Source organism: Melanostigma gelatinosum, assembly GCF_949748355.1.
Source record: "Melanostigma gelatinosum genome assembly, chromosome: 10".
Classification (NCBI taxonomy): domain Eukaryota; kingdom Metazoa; phylum Chordata; class Actinopteri; order Perciformes; family Zoarcidae; genus Melanostigma; species Melanostigma gelatinosum.
The window spans coordinates 7,573,260-7,587,936 of record NC_136643.1 but is presented as its reverse complement, the minus strand read 5'-3'; the positions used below and the strand labels follow the sequence as shown (position 1 = coordinate 7,587,936).

The 14,677-nt window shown below is 42.7% G+C and overlaps 1 protein-coding gene across 1 annotated transcript in view; it reads right to left on the bottom strand.

Annotated features, from left to right (window-relative positions):
* The window catches only part of adarb1b (adenosine deaminase RNA specific B1b), a 138,725-nt gene extending 124,950 nt beyond the window's left edge, over window positions 1-13,775 (bottom strand). Inside the window, exon 1 of the mRNA XM_079276983.1 lies at window positions 13,588-13,775. The gene's annotated coding sequence lies outside the window, so the exon portion shown is untranslated. The remainder of the gene's footprint in view (window positions 1-13,587) is intronic.
* Window positions 13,776-14,677: the final 902 nt, after the last annotated feature.

The following is a 14,677-nucleotide window of genomic DNA, read 5'->3' as shown; positions in this document are numbered from 1 at the left end:
TAAAGTCAGAAAAGGGCTGAAAAATCATAAAAGTTAAATTGCTGCAGTTCAAAATGCTTAACAGCATTCCAACAATAAAGAAACAGGATAACAATAGTTGGAATGCTTAACAGCATTCCAACAATGAATGCATGCCTTGCAGGACAAGCGGAACTCAGAAGAAGAAAGGAGTTGATTTAGTACACAAATAGCACAACAGCAGAAAATGAGGCCTGCTTCAAAAGTTCTCAGCAGATATTGCCTGACTTTCCCCCTTTCCTCCAAACAGGCTTTTTGTGATTGGTGATGAATCAAAAAAAAAAAAGATGAGAAAAGATATTCCTACTGTTGGGTTTTAAGACGCGGTAGGAAAAGTGAATGCGTACGTATGGACAAATACATTATACATCGCTGCTCTATTGGATGGTTAAACACAATCTCCATGAGCTCCTTAGTTCCACCCATCATATCTGTGCAACACACCATAGATAAATTCATACCCTTGACCCTTCACTTTCCAGTGGGTAAGTGGAACAGTTATATTCAAATGACTGAAAGGCAACCATTGCTGCCTAACACTCTTAGAATAACATAAAAATGATAATGTGCATCTTTAATATCCTGCACACAACTGCGAGTACATGGCTTTGACGCTAACGTACATAGACTGATATTCAACACCACCCTGTTCATGATCCTCTCCGAGGCTTTGACACTGTTGTGTAGCTTGTAGTTAGTAACGGAAGCCTTGAGCAAACATTATCTATGATGGCATGTTTTACACAGGCTGACTGATACGGGACACTCAATTACAGACCGTTTCATTTCATTTTAATGTCAACTATCGTACTTATATTTATTTTCAACGGTTTAGAAGAGTGCGCTCATAAAACACTGTACTGAAAACATTTCAGTGTCTCTACCTTACAGATACAGACATTCAAACTGTAGTAATGTTGCTGATAAGATGTCAATATACAGTCTAAAGATCATTTTCACTGTATTTTGTTGTGAACAACACGCTACACGTGGGGAAAAAATAAATAAAAATAGGCGACACTTTGAATCTGTAGAAGAGACCCAGCAGACAAGCAGCTGAGCCGCGGCACACACCTGAGCTGCTCTGACCTGTTGACACGGGCGCCGACATAAAAAGCAAGAGGTTCCACGGTGCTGCTCACACAGGCCGTGTGAAAGACGGCCCACTGATGACTGTACTTACAAGGTGCTTTTCAAACAGAGAACAAAGTGCTTTACAAAGCCTCTCAATCGCCGACGCCCACACACACACACATACACACCGCCGTCACTTCAGAATTCACAAAGAAGAACAATAATAAGTTTAAGTGTGATCAAAGGAAAATTGTTTTCTATTTATCAAGAAGTATCAGGGCACATAAATGCTGGCGACAAAACAGATTTCAAATAACTGCACAGTTGGTCTGAACACATTATGGTGCACCACTCAACACTTTCAGCTTTAACTATTATATTATAGAAATAGTTATGAATCAATGATAATTTAAAACTCAAAACACATCTAATCAGGACTGTTTCTACTTTCTGATTGGTGCACAGATAACAGACCCCCTTTGTCTTAGTTCAACTTTAACCAGTTATAATTACTGCATTCACTTTTATTTTTACTTCTAGATTAGTTTTATTTAACACATTGGCTCAAATTGGGGATATCGTAGTAACATGGCATAAGTGTTGTCTTTTCCTGGTTTTAAAGGCTGCTTTACAGTGAAGTGATGTGAAGAATAGCCGCTAAGAAAGCGCCGCTAAGAAAGCTCCGCTAATTCAGTGATAATGGAAATGTTGGGTTTTAATCAGCAGTTACTCAAAAGCACGACTCAGGCAGCTGGTCTCAGCTGTGCTCCAGGCCCGCTCTTCCCTTTAGCGCAGCAGTTCCCAAACTTTTTAGGCCACGCACCCCCTTCTACATCCCGACCGGGTTCACGCACCACCAATCCCCCCCACACCTTAAAAAATGAAAAGCAACAGAGCCTACAAATCGGACGAATGAGAGAACAATTTGCTTGCGCGTGGCGTTTGTTTACAAGATTAAAACACACAAAAACTCTTCCTGCGCCGTGCCTTCGAAAAGGTAACGGTCGTACACCAGAAGATTGGCCAGATTGGCCACATCTGTAGACTCGTCTACTTGCAGAGAGTAAAACTCACTCTTCTTCACGCGACCGACTAATGTAGCCAGGATGTCTTCGGACAAAGCATCGATGCCCGCGACAGTGTTGTTGCTCATACCTCCCCAGCAACGAGGCACATCACCCGGTCACAATACCTCCAGAATATCCCCCGGGTGAAATCCGGGACTTGGTTTTATGGTTTCGAGTGGCGGGTGCTCACCCGTTGGCGCCCGGACGCGAGGTCTCCAGCTGCCCCCGCCGCGAGGCACCCCATCGAAAGACTAGAGTATGGCAAAGATATGTTGATGAGAAACGTATTTGTAATACGTCAAACACAAATGTAATCTGGGAGAAAATACGTTTGTGGTCAAACGTAATTGAGAATGCATTTTAGTTTTGGGGGAACGTAATTTTTAGGAGACAGGACTGCACCATGAGACCACCATTACATTTTTCCTCTCGCACACCCCCTAGAGCAGGGGTCTCAAACTCCCGGCCCGCGGGCCGAATCCGGCCCGCCACGTCATTTTGTGTGGACCGCGAATCCGCCAGCAAAAGAAAAAAAAATTGTTATTTTTTTTTAAGTTAGACTTGATAATAAAAATATCCCCATCGTCGAAATTATGAGATAGAAAGTCGAAGTTATGAGATAGAAAGTCATAATTCTGAGATAGAAAGTCAAAATGATGAGATACTTAAACAGTCATAGAAGCAGCTCTTTGGCTGGTTCCTGTACATTTAACATGGAAATGTATTGTGAGCACATTGAAGACTACTTTAAACTGTGACTGCAGAGAGTTATTTAACAATATGTTACGAGTAGTTACATTTACAACCGGCCCTTTGTGGGCGACCATGATGCTGATGTGGCCCGGAGTGAAAATGAGTTTGAGACCCCTGCCCTACAGGCACCACACTTTGGGAATCCCTGCTTTAGAGGAACTCCCGTGTGTGTGTGTGCCAGGTCCGAACTCAGAGCAGTACCGTCCTGACAGTTAACGCATCCTGGCGTGACATCGAAAAAGACAAACGCGGTCAATTGACTCCTCTGTGTCTCCTCCACATCAGAGCCTGCATATTTTCTCGCGGGAACTGGGACTGCTTCAACTGCACTGTTGGCTCATTGGTCATTTAGAGCGAAAGGCATCTTTGAAGCTCTAAACTGGTAACAGGTTATGAGCCACCCCTTGCCTTTCTCACATGGAGGTGATGCAGCTCATGTGTATCCTGTCCTCTTAAAACGTTCATATTTGGCATTGGGAAATTTAGAAATGACGAGACAGGATGGTGTCACACACACACACACACACAACTGACTGGTTGACGCGACGCCATGACATGCTAGCTGCCGTTTACTCAGCTCTGCTAATAACCCAGTGAGAGAGAAGAAAACAGGATGCGTGTTCAGGAAAAAGCACACAGGACAAAGGGTGAGTAGCTGGAAGCAACAAATGGCACGCTGATAACGAGCGCATGGGAAGTCAAAGAGAGTTTAGTTCTTTTGACTTCCCTTAATTCAAAAGTGCCGTTAGACAAAAAGAACGGACTTCCGCTTGTAATTACAACATTGTTAGCCTCATCGGCAAAAACCATGCATCCCTGCGGACGGGTGGCTCGTTTTCATCCCCATCACTGTTCAAGGACTTGTTCATGACACCTCGTATGAGCGAAGGGAAGTCAACTTAGCTGACCCTGGTCCTACCAACCTTAAGATAACACTATAGCACTGCAGGGGGAACACAAATATGTCCAGGAAGGCACCCAGCAGTGGAGGCAGCTCGAGGGATTTAATTTATTGCTACCTGTGCGTTCAAACATTTGGCTTGCAAACAAATTATCGGCCAGTCCAAATTTCCCCTCGCCGAAAGGGACAATTTGCACAAATTTGATCCTTGGCAGGGATACATTTGGTCCGGACAAAAAAAAAAAAAAAAAAAAAAAAGGACAGAATTCTTAGGTCATCAACCATGTTTTATGTAGGAGTATATTTGCTGAAGGTGAGCTAAAATACTTGCATTAGAGAATCCAGCAGCTTATGACACTAACAACTGCCCCAGCGGTCTTCTTCAGGTACGTTTGCTCAAACAACAGTGTACTCGGGGGAACGCATGGATCGATTGGGAGGCGCGGAGGTGACTGCTACCATTTTTGTTGCGTCCCGTTATGCGTTACAGGAGAATAAAAAATATAAAAGGGGGAGTCCTGTGACAATGTATCAGCACGAGTGGCAGCGGTAGCAGCCTCTCCACGGACACAGAGCCGGCGCAGCACCTCAGCTGCATACAGCTTTCCTGAGATGGCACGATGCAGCAGAGCCGGGTAAACTTTGCTCACAGACACACACACTTTGCAACGCCACTCTCAGTGCCTGGTCTAAGCAGTTTTTTCCCCCCTCGTTAAACTTGTCACCTCAGCAAGTAGAGTTCTGCAGCAGTTCCTGTGAAATATACACAGTAAGGTCTGGTTCGTGGCGCTGGCCCCTTCGACTTAGTTTTGATCAGTATTTGCAAAGGGTGCCCCCCGACAGTGTTTAGTTTTAGCTGACTACTCGCAACTGGATTTTGCAAAACCTCAATTACTCCCTTTAACTCGGCACATCAGCCAAATTGCTTTTCCCGCTCAGCAGCGAATGGATTCAATCACTCTGCATTATTGCTTTAAACAAAGGAAAGAGTTTGTCGGCGAAATGCTTCTCCTTTGCATTGCTTTTCTGTAAAAAAAAAAGAAGAAAAGAAACAATCCTACTATGCTGCATTGTTTAAAAAAAAAGAAAAGGAAGATGTGAGTGTTTGTCACTAACTCAGAAGGGAGGGAACACCGCCAGGCTGGAGAGCAATCTTTGATACTGTCACGTTACACTCATTCATTATTATATCAAACTGTCTTACTACAAGGTAGTGATGACACCAAACAAAACTCTCACACACACACACACACACACACACACACAGAACTACTGTGTAGTTCACGGTCAGGTGCAGTGGAAGCCCCACCATGTGGAACTGAGAGAGGTTGGATTAAAGTCCAGCTGTTTAATAAGTCACACTGGTTAGTTACAATAATTATATCACTGTATTTTTTAAGATTCTGGCAGTTTCGTGGTATATCACGGTATATTTTTTTTCCGTGACTGTGTTTTTATATAGGTTTATAGGTTTCTCTACTATCAGAAGTACATAGAATATAAAAACATTTAATCTCATGTATAAAGGCTTTGCTTACTATAGGGTGTGCTCATTTGTTCGTATAATGTTGGGATAGTTTGGCTTTCTTCTTTCTTAAATACTTTCTCTCTCTCTCTCTATATATATATATATATATATATATATATATATATATATATATATATATATATATATAGAGAGAGAGAGAGAGAGAGAGAGAGAGAGAGAGAGATAGAGAGACAGAGAGATAGATAGATAGATAGATAGATAGATAGAGAGCAGGACAATAGTCATGTAAGCTGTGAAAGATAAAACATAGTACAATCTCCAAATGAGAAAGTTTGTCAGAGATATCAGAGTCTCTCTCTCTCTCTCACTCACTAATTCTTTCTTCTCTTTCTGTCCCTGTCTGTGTCTCTCTCTCATACAGTCATTCAGGTCTTAGAGACTTTTAGAGGACTCCCCCCCCCCCCCCCACACACACCATTTCAAAATAAAAGCCCCAAAGAGTGAATTCTAATTGAAATGCTTGCGATGAAGCCAGGCATTTAATAACCTCTGTTTATGTGTCAGACATTATGATTATGTCTCCTCTCCCCCTCTCCCCCCCACCCAGCACAAATAAAAGCCCCATGGATTAACTGTATTTAAACAAGCTCAAAATTAGGCTTTTTTGGTAAAGAAAATGAATGCTCTTACTAATACTGCGACAACTACTGCTACTTCTACTATAACTTTTGCTGTTGCTACTATTACTACTACTGCTATTACTGCTACCATCAATAGTATTACTACCACTATTACTTATACGACAACTGCTACTACTGCTATTCATGCTACTAAAAGTAGTAATACTACTACAGCTATTAGTACGACTGCTACTAGTACTACTACTGCTACTTCTTCTACTGCCATTACTATTACTACTACTACTACGACTATGATATTAAATACTACGACCAATACTACAGCTATTACTATGACGACTGATACTACATCTTCTACTACTTCTTCTAATTACTAATAATACTTTTACTACTACAATATTTATTACATTTATTAGGGCTGCAACAACGAATCGATAAAATCGATGATCAAAATAGTTTTCATTATCGATTGTCAAATTTCATTATCGATTCGTTGTGTCGCGCAATTATTACGCCACTCAATAAGTCGCGGAGATGTTTGAGAAAAAAAAAAAAGAAAAAAAAAAAAAGAAAAAAAGAGCGGAGCACAGCAGTTGTTGTGAAGTGGAGCTTCTAATGACGACCAAGACACGTCTGGTTTTGAACGGAACACTTTACTTCCTGAAAACTGCAGTTTAACAACTGTTACAGTGAACAGACCGCACTCTTGCACCCGCCCGACATATACGTAGGGCTGGGCGATAAATCGATTTAATCGATTAATTCGAATGTGTGCTTTAAGGCGATGTGTTTTATTGAAAATCGAGAAAATCGCCCCCACCCCTCCCCCCGTTGGGTTCCCGTAGTTGAGTGCGCGCGCATTGTTTACAAACGAAAACAATGGCGGCCAGCAGTGAAGCTCTCGTTCTTAAGAGAGGGAAGAATGTGTCTTCGGTGGTCTGGAAATGGTTCGGGTTCGTGTCATCTGACACAGAACAAACAGCACCACGATGTAAGGTCTGTCTAAAAGCTATTGCTACAAAATCAAGCAGCACAACTAATTTAATGCAGCACCTCAAACAGAGGCATGCCGCCGAGTGGGAGAAGTGTTGTTGCCCTGAGGAGGGAGCAGAACCGCGGGAGCACAAGCGACGCCGCCGCCGCCGCCGCCGCCGCCACCTCACAACAACAACCCAGCATTTTGGAGACATTCACCAACTGTACTCCGCATGAGAAGAAGAGTGCCCGGTGGAAAGCCATCACGGATGCAGTCGCGATGTATATCGCAAAAGATATGGTGCCCATATACACCGTGGAAAAGCCGGGGTTTATTCACCTTCTCAAAGCTTTGGACCCCAGGTACGTGCTACCAAGCCGTAAACATTTTTCTGACGTTGCCTTGCCTCGACTGTACAATAGTACACGCCAAAGGATCTCTGCGGAGCTGGAGGGGATGTCATTCTACTCCACAACAACTGACCTGTGGTCCAGCAGGTTGACCCAGACACCGATCCACTTGACTGGTGGAAGCGTCACCAACTTAACTTTCCAAGGCTACGTACTTTAGCAAAGAAATACCTCTCTGTGCCAGCTACAAGTGCCCCCTCTGAGAGGCTTTTCAGTGTGTGGGGGGGCATTGTTACATGCCACCGCGCATGCCTGAAGCCAGAGGTAGTAGACAGGCTTGTCTTCCTGGCAAAAAATATTTAGAAAAAACATGCACTACTGTTTAATACTGTTGGTTATGTTGTGAATGCACTTGATTTTGTTTACATGCACTTATTTACTGTGCAAAATATGTTATGTTGATGTTAGGTCAGATGTTGCACTTTTGAAAATGTGAATGTTAAAGGGTCACATACATTTTATTTCATGCTGTGTTTGTATCAGTGTATTCAGTTAGAAAAGCTTTCTGTAAAAAGTTACATTTGCACAGTTGTTTACAATGGAAGGCTACTATTTAATGCCATTTAATGTTATGTTTAATTTAATTTTATATTTAAATGATTCAGGGAAACAAAAGAGTGACCAAATACTTTTTGTATACTACAGGCACCTTTCTACAATGTTCAGGTTTTGTTTGCACTTTATTTTTATCAACCTACGAGGGAAAATCATCACAAAATAAAATAAAAAATTGTTTTCAACAGCTTCTGTCATCTGCAAAAAATTTTGGGGGAATAAATCGATTTAAATCATGAATCGGATTTTTTGTAAAAAAATCGGAGATTTTTTTTTTAGGCCATATCGCCCAGCCCTACATATACGTTAGGTTTTCACTTATCGTTATCATTGTTGTCGCAGCATGCATCATGCTACTTCCTGTCTCTTCACAGTAAAATCACTTCCGTTTTCACAATAAAAGTAAACATGCAATCAAACAATTTACAACAGAGGAAAGACCATCGGACCCATAACGTTGTTCTGAAACATGGCGGAGGCAGAAAAATCAGTACGACCTAAGTCGTCCAAGGTGTGGGAGCATTTCACACTTAATAAATTGAAAAAGTGTGTTCATTGCAAGATATGCAAAAGCGACACGATATGGCACGGGAGCACCACGGTGATGATTCAGTTTGTGCGTGTAGTGTAGAGAACAAGTTCTGACGTTCAAACAAATCCTGTTTTCTGATTTGTATTTTTCTTTATTTTTTATAAATTATTTATTGTTCTGACAGCTCAGGTCCCTTTAAACAAAAATATACATATTTTTGTTCACATGTATATGTTTTTTGTGTTAGTCCATTTGTTTTTTTGTTTTTACTTTAACAGCTCAGGGATGTTCAAGGAGCAACCTGTTTGTGCACTTTCTGAAGATCAGTTCTGTTTTTGAATAAAGGGTTGGAAATGAATGCTTTTTTTTTGTATCAGATTAATCGATTAATCGGAAAAATAATCACCCGATTAATCGATTATTAAAATAATCGTTAGTTGCAGCCCTAATATATATATATATACACATACATATAAAATTTTATTATATTAACAGAACAGTGAAGAAAAAGTTACCCTGAAAATGCACTCCGGTACAGTAGGTGGCAGTATGCACCTATGCAAGTAGCGAGCCACCAATGGAATTCAAAGAAGAAGAAGAAGAAGCCCCCAGCTTCTTATCACCATCTATGTAACAACGTACATTTATAACAAATACCACTCATATTACAGTAATCAGCGTTGCATATGTGTCTGACCTAAATACCTTTTGTTGTTCAGTCTTTGTTCATCCTGCATCGCTCTTTTCTGTTCTTTAATGTAACGTTACTGGCGCAACAGAGCTGTTAGCTCCCAGCGGTTAGCAGACTGTTGTTAGCTAGGTTTACCCAGAATGCAGTTCGGCGGAGATATTTTATAAATGTACAATTATTAGTGCTACAAATTGTTTATCTGTCACAAACTGTTGTGTCGTGGTGTTTTGCCTTGTTAAAGAGCGTTAGTTGTGGGTTGTTAAAAGGTTATGACCATGACGCCCTCTCAATACAGCTAATCGAACTAGCTCCGATCGTAGCACCCCCAGCGGCGAACAATATATTTTGCTGCCTGTTGAAGAGCAACAGAAGTTGTTTCAGCTGTGTAGTATGACGGTATATGAAAAATTCATATCGTACGGGAAATTGAAACCGGTATACCGGTTGAACCGGTATACCACCCAGCCCTAATATATAGTCTTTTGGACGTCTGACTTTTTAAAAACAAAACACTTCCAAACAGCAGACACAGCTCCTCTCTTGGGCACAGACTCTGTCGGTGCATCTCCGGTCTGTCTTTGTTCATCCTGCATCGCTCCTTTCTGTTCTTTAATGTAACGTTACTGTAGCGACGGAGCCTCTCCCAGCTGTTAACAGACTGTTGTGCTACCGGGCTAGCTAGCTAGCGAGCTGTACCCAGCATGCCGTTTGCCGGTGCCTGTGACAGCAGTTGTTTCGGCTACACGGTATGACGGTGTGTGAAAAATGTCTATCATATGTGAAATTAGAACCGGTATACCGCCCAGCACTACTTGGTGTAAAAACCTTCAACGCATTAATTTAGCGATAAGGTTAGAAAATGTGAGCTAAAACCTTACGTTTCCGGGGACCAGCTGATTTTACATTGTATTTCCCCTGAAAATCGTCTTCTCTCAGCTCTCGGTATGCGTCGGCCGATTAATCGGCTATCGGCCTTTTCCTGCTCCAAACTATCGTTAATGTATCAGCCTTTAAGATTCCACTTATTGGTCCACCTCTACTTTTAACCCTTCGAGTTCCAGGGATCGCCCTCATTTAAGACCTCAAGTTCCAGCCTGCGCATCCCATAGCACTCCTTAGGAAACACTATGGGTGTTGAAAATGAACTGGATCTTGTCAGCGGTTTCAAGAAGAATCATTGAGACTTGTGTAATATGTGAAAGCCTAAAAGCCTGTTGAGGTAAAGACACGTCCCCACCATTCTCATTGAACAGCAGTTAGCAGTTACATTTTATTGCCATTACTTTTATTCATTGTTCTTGACCGTAATAAGTTGAAATTGTTGATGCCAATATAACAATCATGAAAAAAACCAAGAAGCACTGTCAAGAGGCAGATTTCAAGTTTTTATATCTGCCGTCTGGCTGTTTGGTGCCTTTGAATGTATTGCTGCCAGCAGCCTACAGAATCCCTGTGTAACACCAGAGGTGCAGTTGCTTTTGTGAAACCATCACAGAGAAGAACATTATAACCTTTTGAGCACTTTATCGCCGAACATTGCAGCTTTCGCTCCAGCCAGAGTGAAACCTACAAATCGCTTTTTCAGATATATCGTGTCAGTCGATAAGTGAGACGAAAATATCAACACAGACGGAGCTCTACAGCGTGAGCAACAGTTACTGTGCAGGCATTAAAACCTTTGCAAGTAGAAGGTGATACGAGTAACTGTTCAACAAGCATGAAGTTGCCCTTTCCCCCCCCCCCCCCATCCACCTTCTGTGCTCAGCCTAGGGCTGCACGATTATGGCCAAAATCATAATTGAGATTATTTTGATCAATATTGCGATCATTCATTAATTTTAGGGACATCTATTTATTGCACTGTCACGTTTAAATGAACAAGAACACTGCTTCCACTTCCATTGTTGTGCTACATTCAGGCTAATGTACAACTCTTTGCATCAGACTGGTCCTGATCACAGTGCATCTCATAGAAGGAAAATATAAATAAAATAGTATCAACACTTTTTACCCAAAATTAAATCAATAGAGCACTGCTTTCACTTCCATGTTGTGCAACATTCCAGCTAATCGCTATGCGGCGCATAGCAATGAGCATTAGCATTAGATTAGCGATTACCATGCAGACACAACTCGAATGCACTCTGTGCATTTCTTCCAGACAACGAATGATGATCCTTTGAGGGGCTAGCTCCTCGCCTTCTGCTCCTATATATTTGATATTTGATTCAGCGACACGACACACGGTCACGGCCGTCTGCTCTCTGTTCTGTTGTCCGTCTCTGTTCTTCTACCAATAGCGGAGTCTGCAGGGTGCGCGCATGACACCTCCCATCTCTTTCGCCCCCTGGTGGTCGGCTGACTGTTAGGTGAGGAGGAGCTTGATTTGATATGTAGCAGAGCACGCATTTTAAATGTAAATATCGCAGACGATCATACTCATTGAATCGTGGCAGCCAAAAAATTGTGATCGCGATTAAAATTCGATTAATTGTGCAGCCCTAGCTCAGCCAAAGATTGTTTGTACGCTAAAAGAAGCATCACTCTGTCACTCCACTTGTGTGTTTTTGTAGTTCCAACTGCTCCAACAGTCTTCTGTCAACCATCTGCTCATCACGTCACCGAAGTTAGGAGTCTCACGTTCATCATTTCGTTCATCATTACTCATCGCAGGCACGCACACACACTTTACCGGACAATCGATAAGGTAACGGCAGGCTTGCGATACGCTGGCGGCAAACTGTCTACCTGGCATACATTGTCAAACAGCTGACAACTTGCAGCTAAACTAGGAGATTTACTGGGAACCTGGCAGCATGCGTCTGTCGGAGGGAAAAACCTAAATACGTATCACAAAGCGAGACCGGTTTTTCTGAAACTTGATGTTGATGCATTAAATGACCTGCTGTGACCTCTAAGATAATCACAGCCTCAGCCAAACATTTACAGCCACAAACTACAGACCTAGTTAGAGGATGTATGGCTTTCCTAGGTGTACTGACAATGAGGGGTCTTCTGAGCAGAACAAAAAGTGTGCGCCATCCAATTACTGAAAATGCAAAAAAACACGGGCATTTAGCTACAGAGACCAAAACCTTATTCTGCACCAGGCTGTAAACATAAATGTTTAACTCTGCTGTGAGGTTTGACATTTAAATATGGGGGGGGGGGGGGGGGGGGGAGTCTATGGTGTTTGACTCGCTTTTGGACCAGCCTCTAGTGGCCATTTGAAGAACTGATGTTTTCATCACATCCGTGTTGGCTGCATTTGTCAGCATCGGAGGGTGCCACCTTGTTTAATGCTCAAAAGATGCAATAGGTAACTTTCATTCAATGAAAAAAAAAAAAAACAGAATGAAAACAACCAACCAGAGCCTGGAGGAGACTCAAATGGAGTGTCAACCACCGCTAGCTAGTGAGACAGAGACTGACGGATGGCTCCATAGCTAGCTTGCTTGCGAATTCCACCATGCCTTCATGCTACGCCGGCTACAGAAATTGTGTCACTCATCTGGCGATAGCAATGTGCCAATGCGCAGACGAACAGACTTTTATGCAGAGCTGGTCAGACATCGGAGAAGTTTTCAAGTCCACTCATTCAGTGGTTGGCTAGTTCGCTTGCTAGCTTGCCTTTACCCACCATGCTTTTCGCGCTAAAACTGCTTTCAGAAAGTGAGCCACACAGCGTGGATGGCTGGCCAAGTAACCACTTCTCCCACATGACGCAGACATGCAACACTGCCAAAGCATCCACGGGTGCATCGTGGGGAAACTCCACTGTCTGGATTCAGTACTTGCAGAGATGACATGCACAGTTGCAGGAAAATCTGATTTCATCTTCGATTGCCCCGTGCTTCCCTTTAAGTAAAAGCAACAGGGGAATCAGATTGAGTGTTACCGACTTTCAATTATCCAGTTGTTACACTTTTTAGACAGGAAAAGAGGCACTGCCAAATACCGTCCAGGTTAGAACCGCACTATGTATACGTACGTCAGTCCACGTCGTTCAATCTGTTTTAACCTACTCGCCGGGGTTATGCAAACCACGCGAGCACATCCGTACACTGAGACGCATACCTGCATAACACTTCCAATACGTTGCTGCAGCAGCAGCAGCTAGCATATCATCCATATGACTGTATCCCTGCGGATTGTGGCTACATGATGCGGTCTCCCGGCGAGACCTTCACAGGCACCACTGACAGGGCAAAGCTGAGGTAAGATGACAGCCATAAATCCCGCTGTCGCGCTGCGCGCACACAAACACGAGGTAATTTCGCAACGCGCACAGAGGTAGAAGTACATATTATGGCGAACCACTGTTGTCATTTTGACCGGCGAGTCACCACATCCGCGCCATTCAAGAGGATCGCCAGCCTTAATATTACAGAAATACAACTGGAACCTCAAATCACATTAGCAAACCCCGTTCGTTTCATCCTCCGCAAAACAAAACGAAATAACACGCCGAAAGCCTACTCACGGTTTTGGTAATGCAACGGAAAGTTCGGATTTCCGGATACGTTGGTGATCTTCTCCGCCACTTCACTTCAAAACAAAGGTGACTGTTTTCCTCCGTGTCGTCGCTGGCGTTGTAGAGAAGGAGAAAAAAACCCGAACAGAGGATGAGGGCTGTTGTACGCTCGCATGTACTGCAGTGTTCACAGCCTGCTATCGGTATTCTCCTTCGTCTTGATATTTTTGTCGCGGTCGGCAGAGGAGATGGTGCACTAGCGCCGCTGAGCGGTGTGGAGGCGCTAAGGGATGTGCCCTTCTTCTTCTTCTTCTTCTTTAAATTTGATTGGCGGGTCGCAACCAACTTGTATAGGTGCATACCGCCACCTCCTGTACCGGAGGGTGCAGTTTCAGGGTAACCTTTTCTTCACTGTTCTGATAAACCAAAAAAAATAAATAACAATAAAAATATATATATACATATAGATACACATAACTAGATAAATAAACCTAAACACCTACTACCAACTAAATCCTACGGTCTAATCCCGTTTCTTTAAGAAATCGCAACAGTGCCCTGCAGCACTCTCGCCATTCTCCGTCCGCTGCCAGAACTCCTTCCAAACTCCACTTCCGTCCCAACTGACATATTTTTTGCTTCAAGATGTTCCTGTCTGAATTGTATCTTTGACATTTCAGGATAACATGCTCCACATCTTCAGTAACATTACAAATAGTGCACTTATCTGAGTCCATTTTTGCCATTAAATATAGAGTTGAGTTAAGTCCTGTATGTCCGAACCTTAACCTTGATATTATGACCTCCTCTCTTCTATACTTCCCTTTGTATGTCTTCACATTTATGGATTTCTGAATGTTATAATAATGTCTTCCTTTGTTGTCGTTGTCCCACTTCTTCTGCCATAACTCCCGTCCTGCCTCTCTTATTAATGCTTTAGCTTCCCCCTTTCCAAAAGGAATTTTCAATATCTCCTCTTCTTTTAGTTTTAGTGCTCTCTTTGCAATCATATCTGCTCTCTCATTGCCCTCCACACCTATATGAGCAGGAACCCAGCAAAATTGAACATTTATTCCCAGTCTTTGAAGTCTCAATCAGA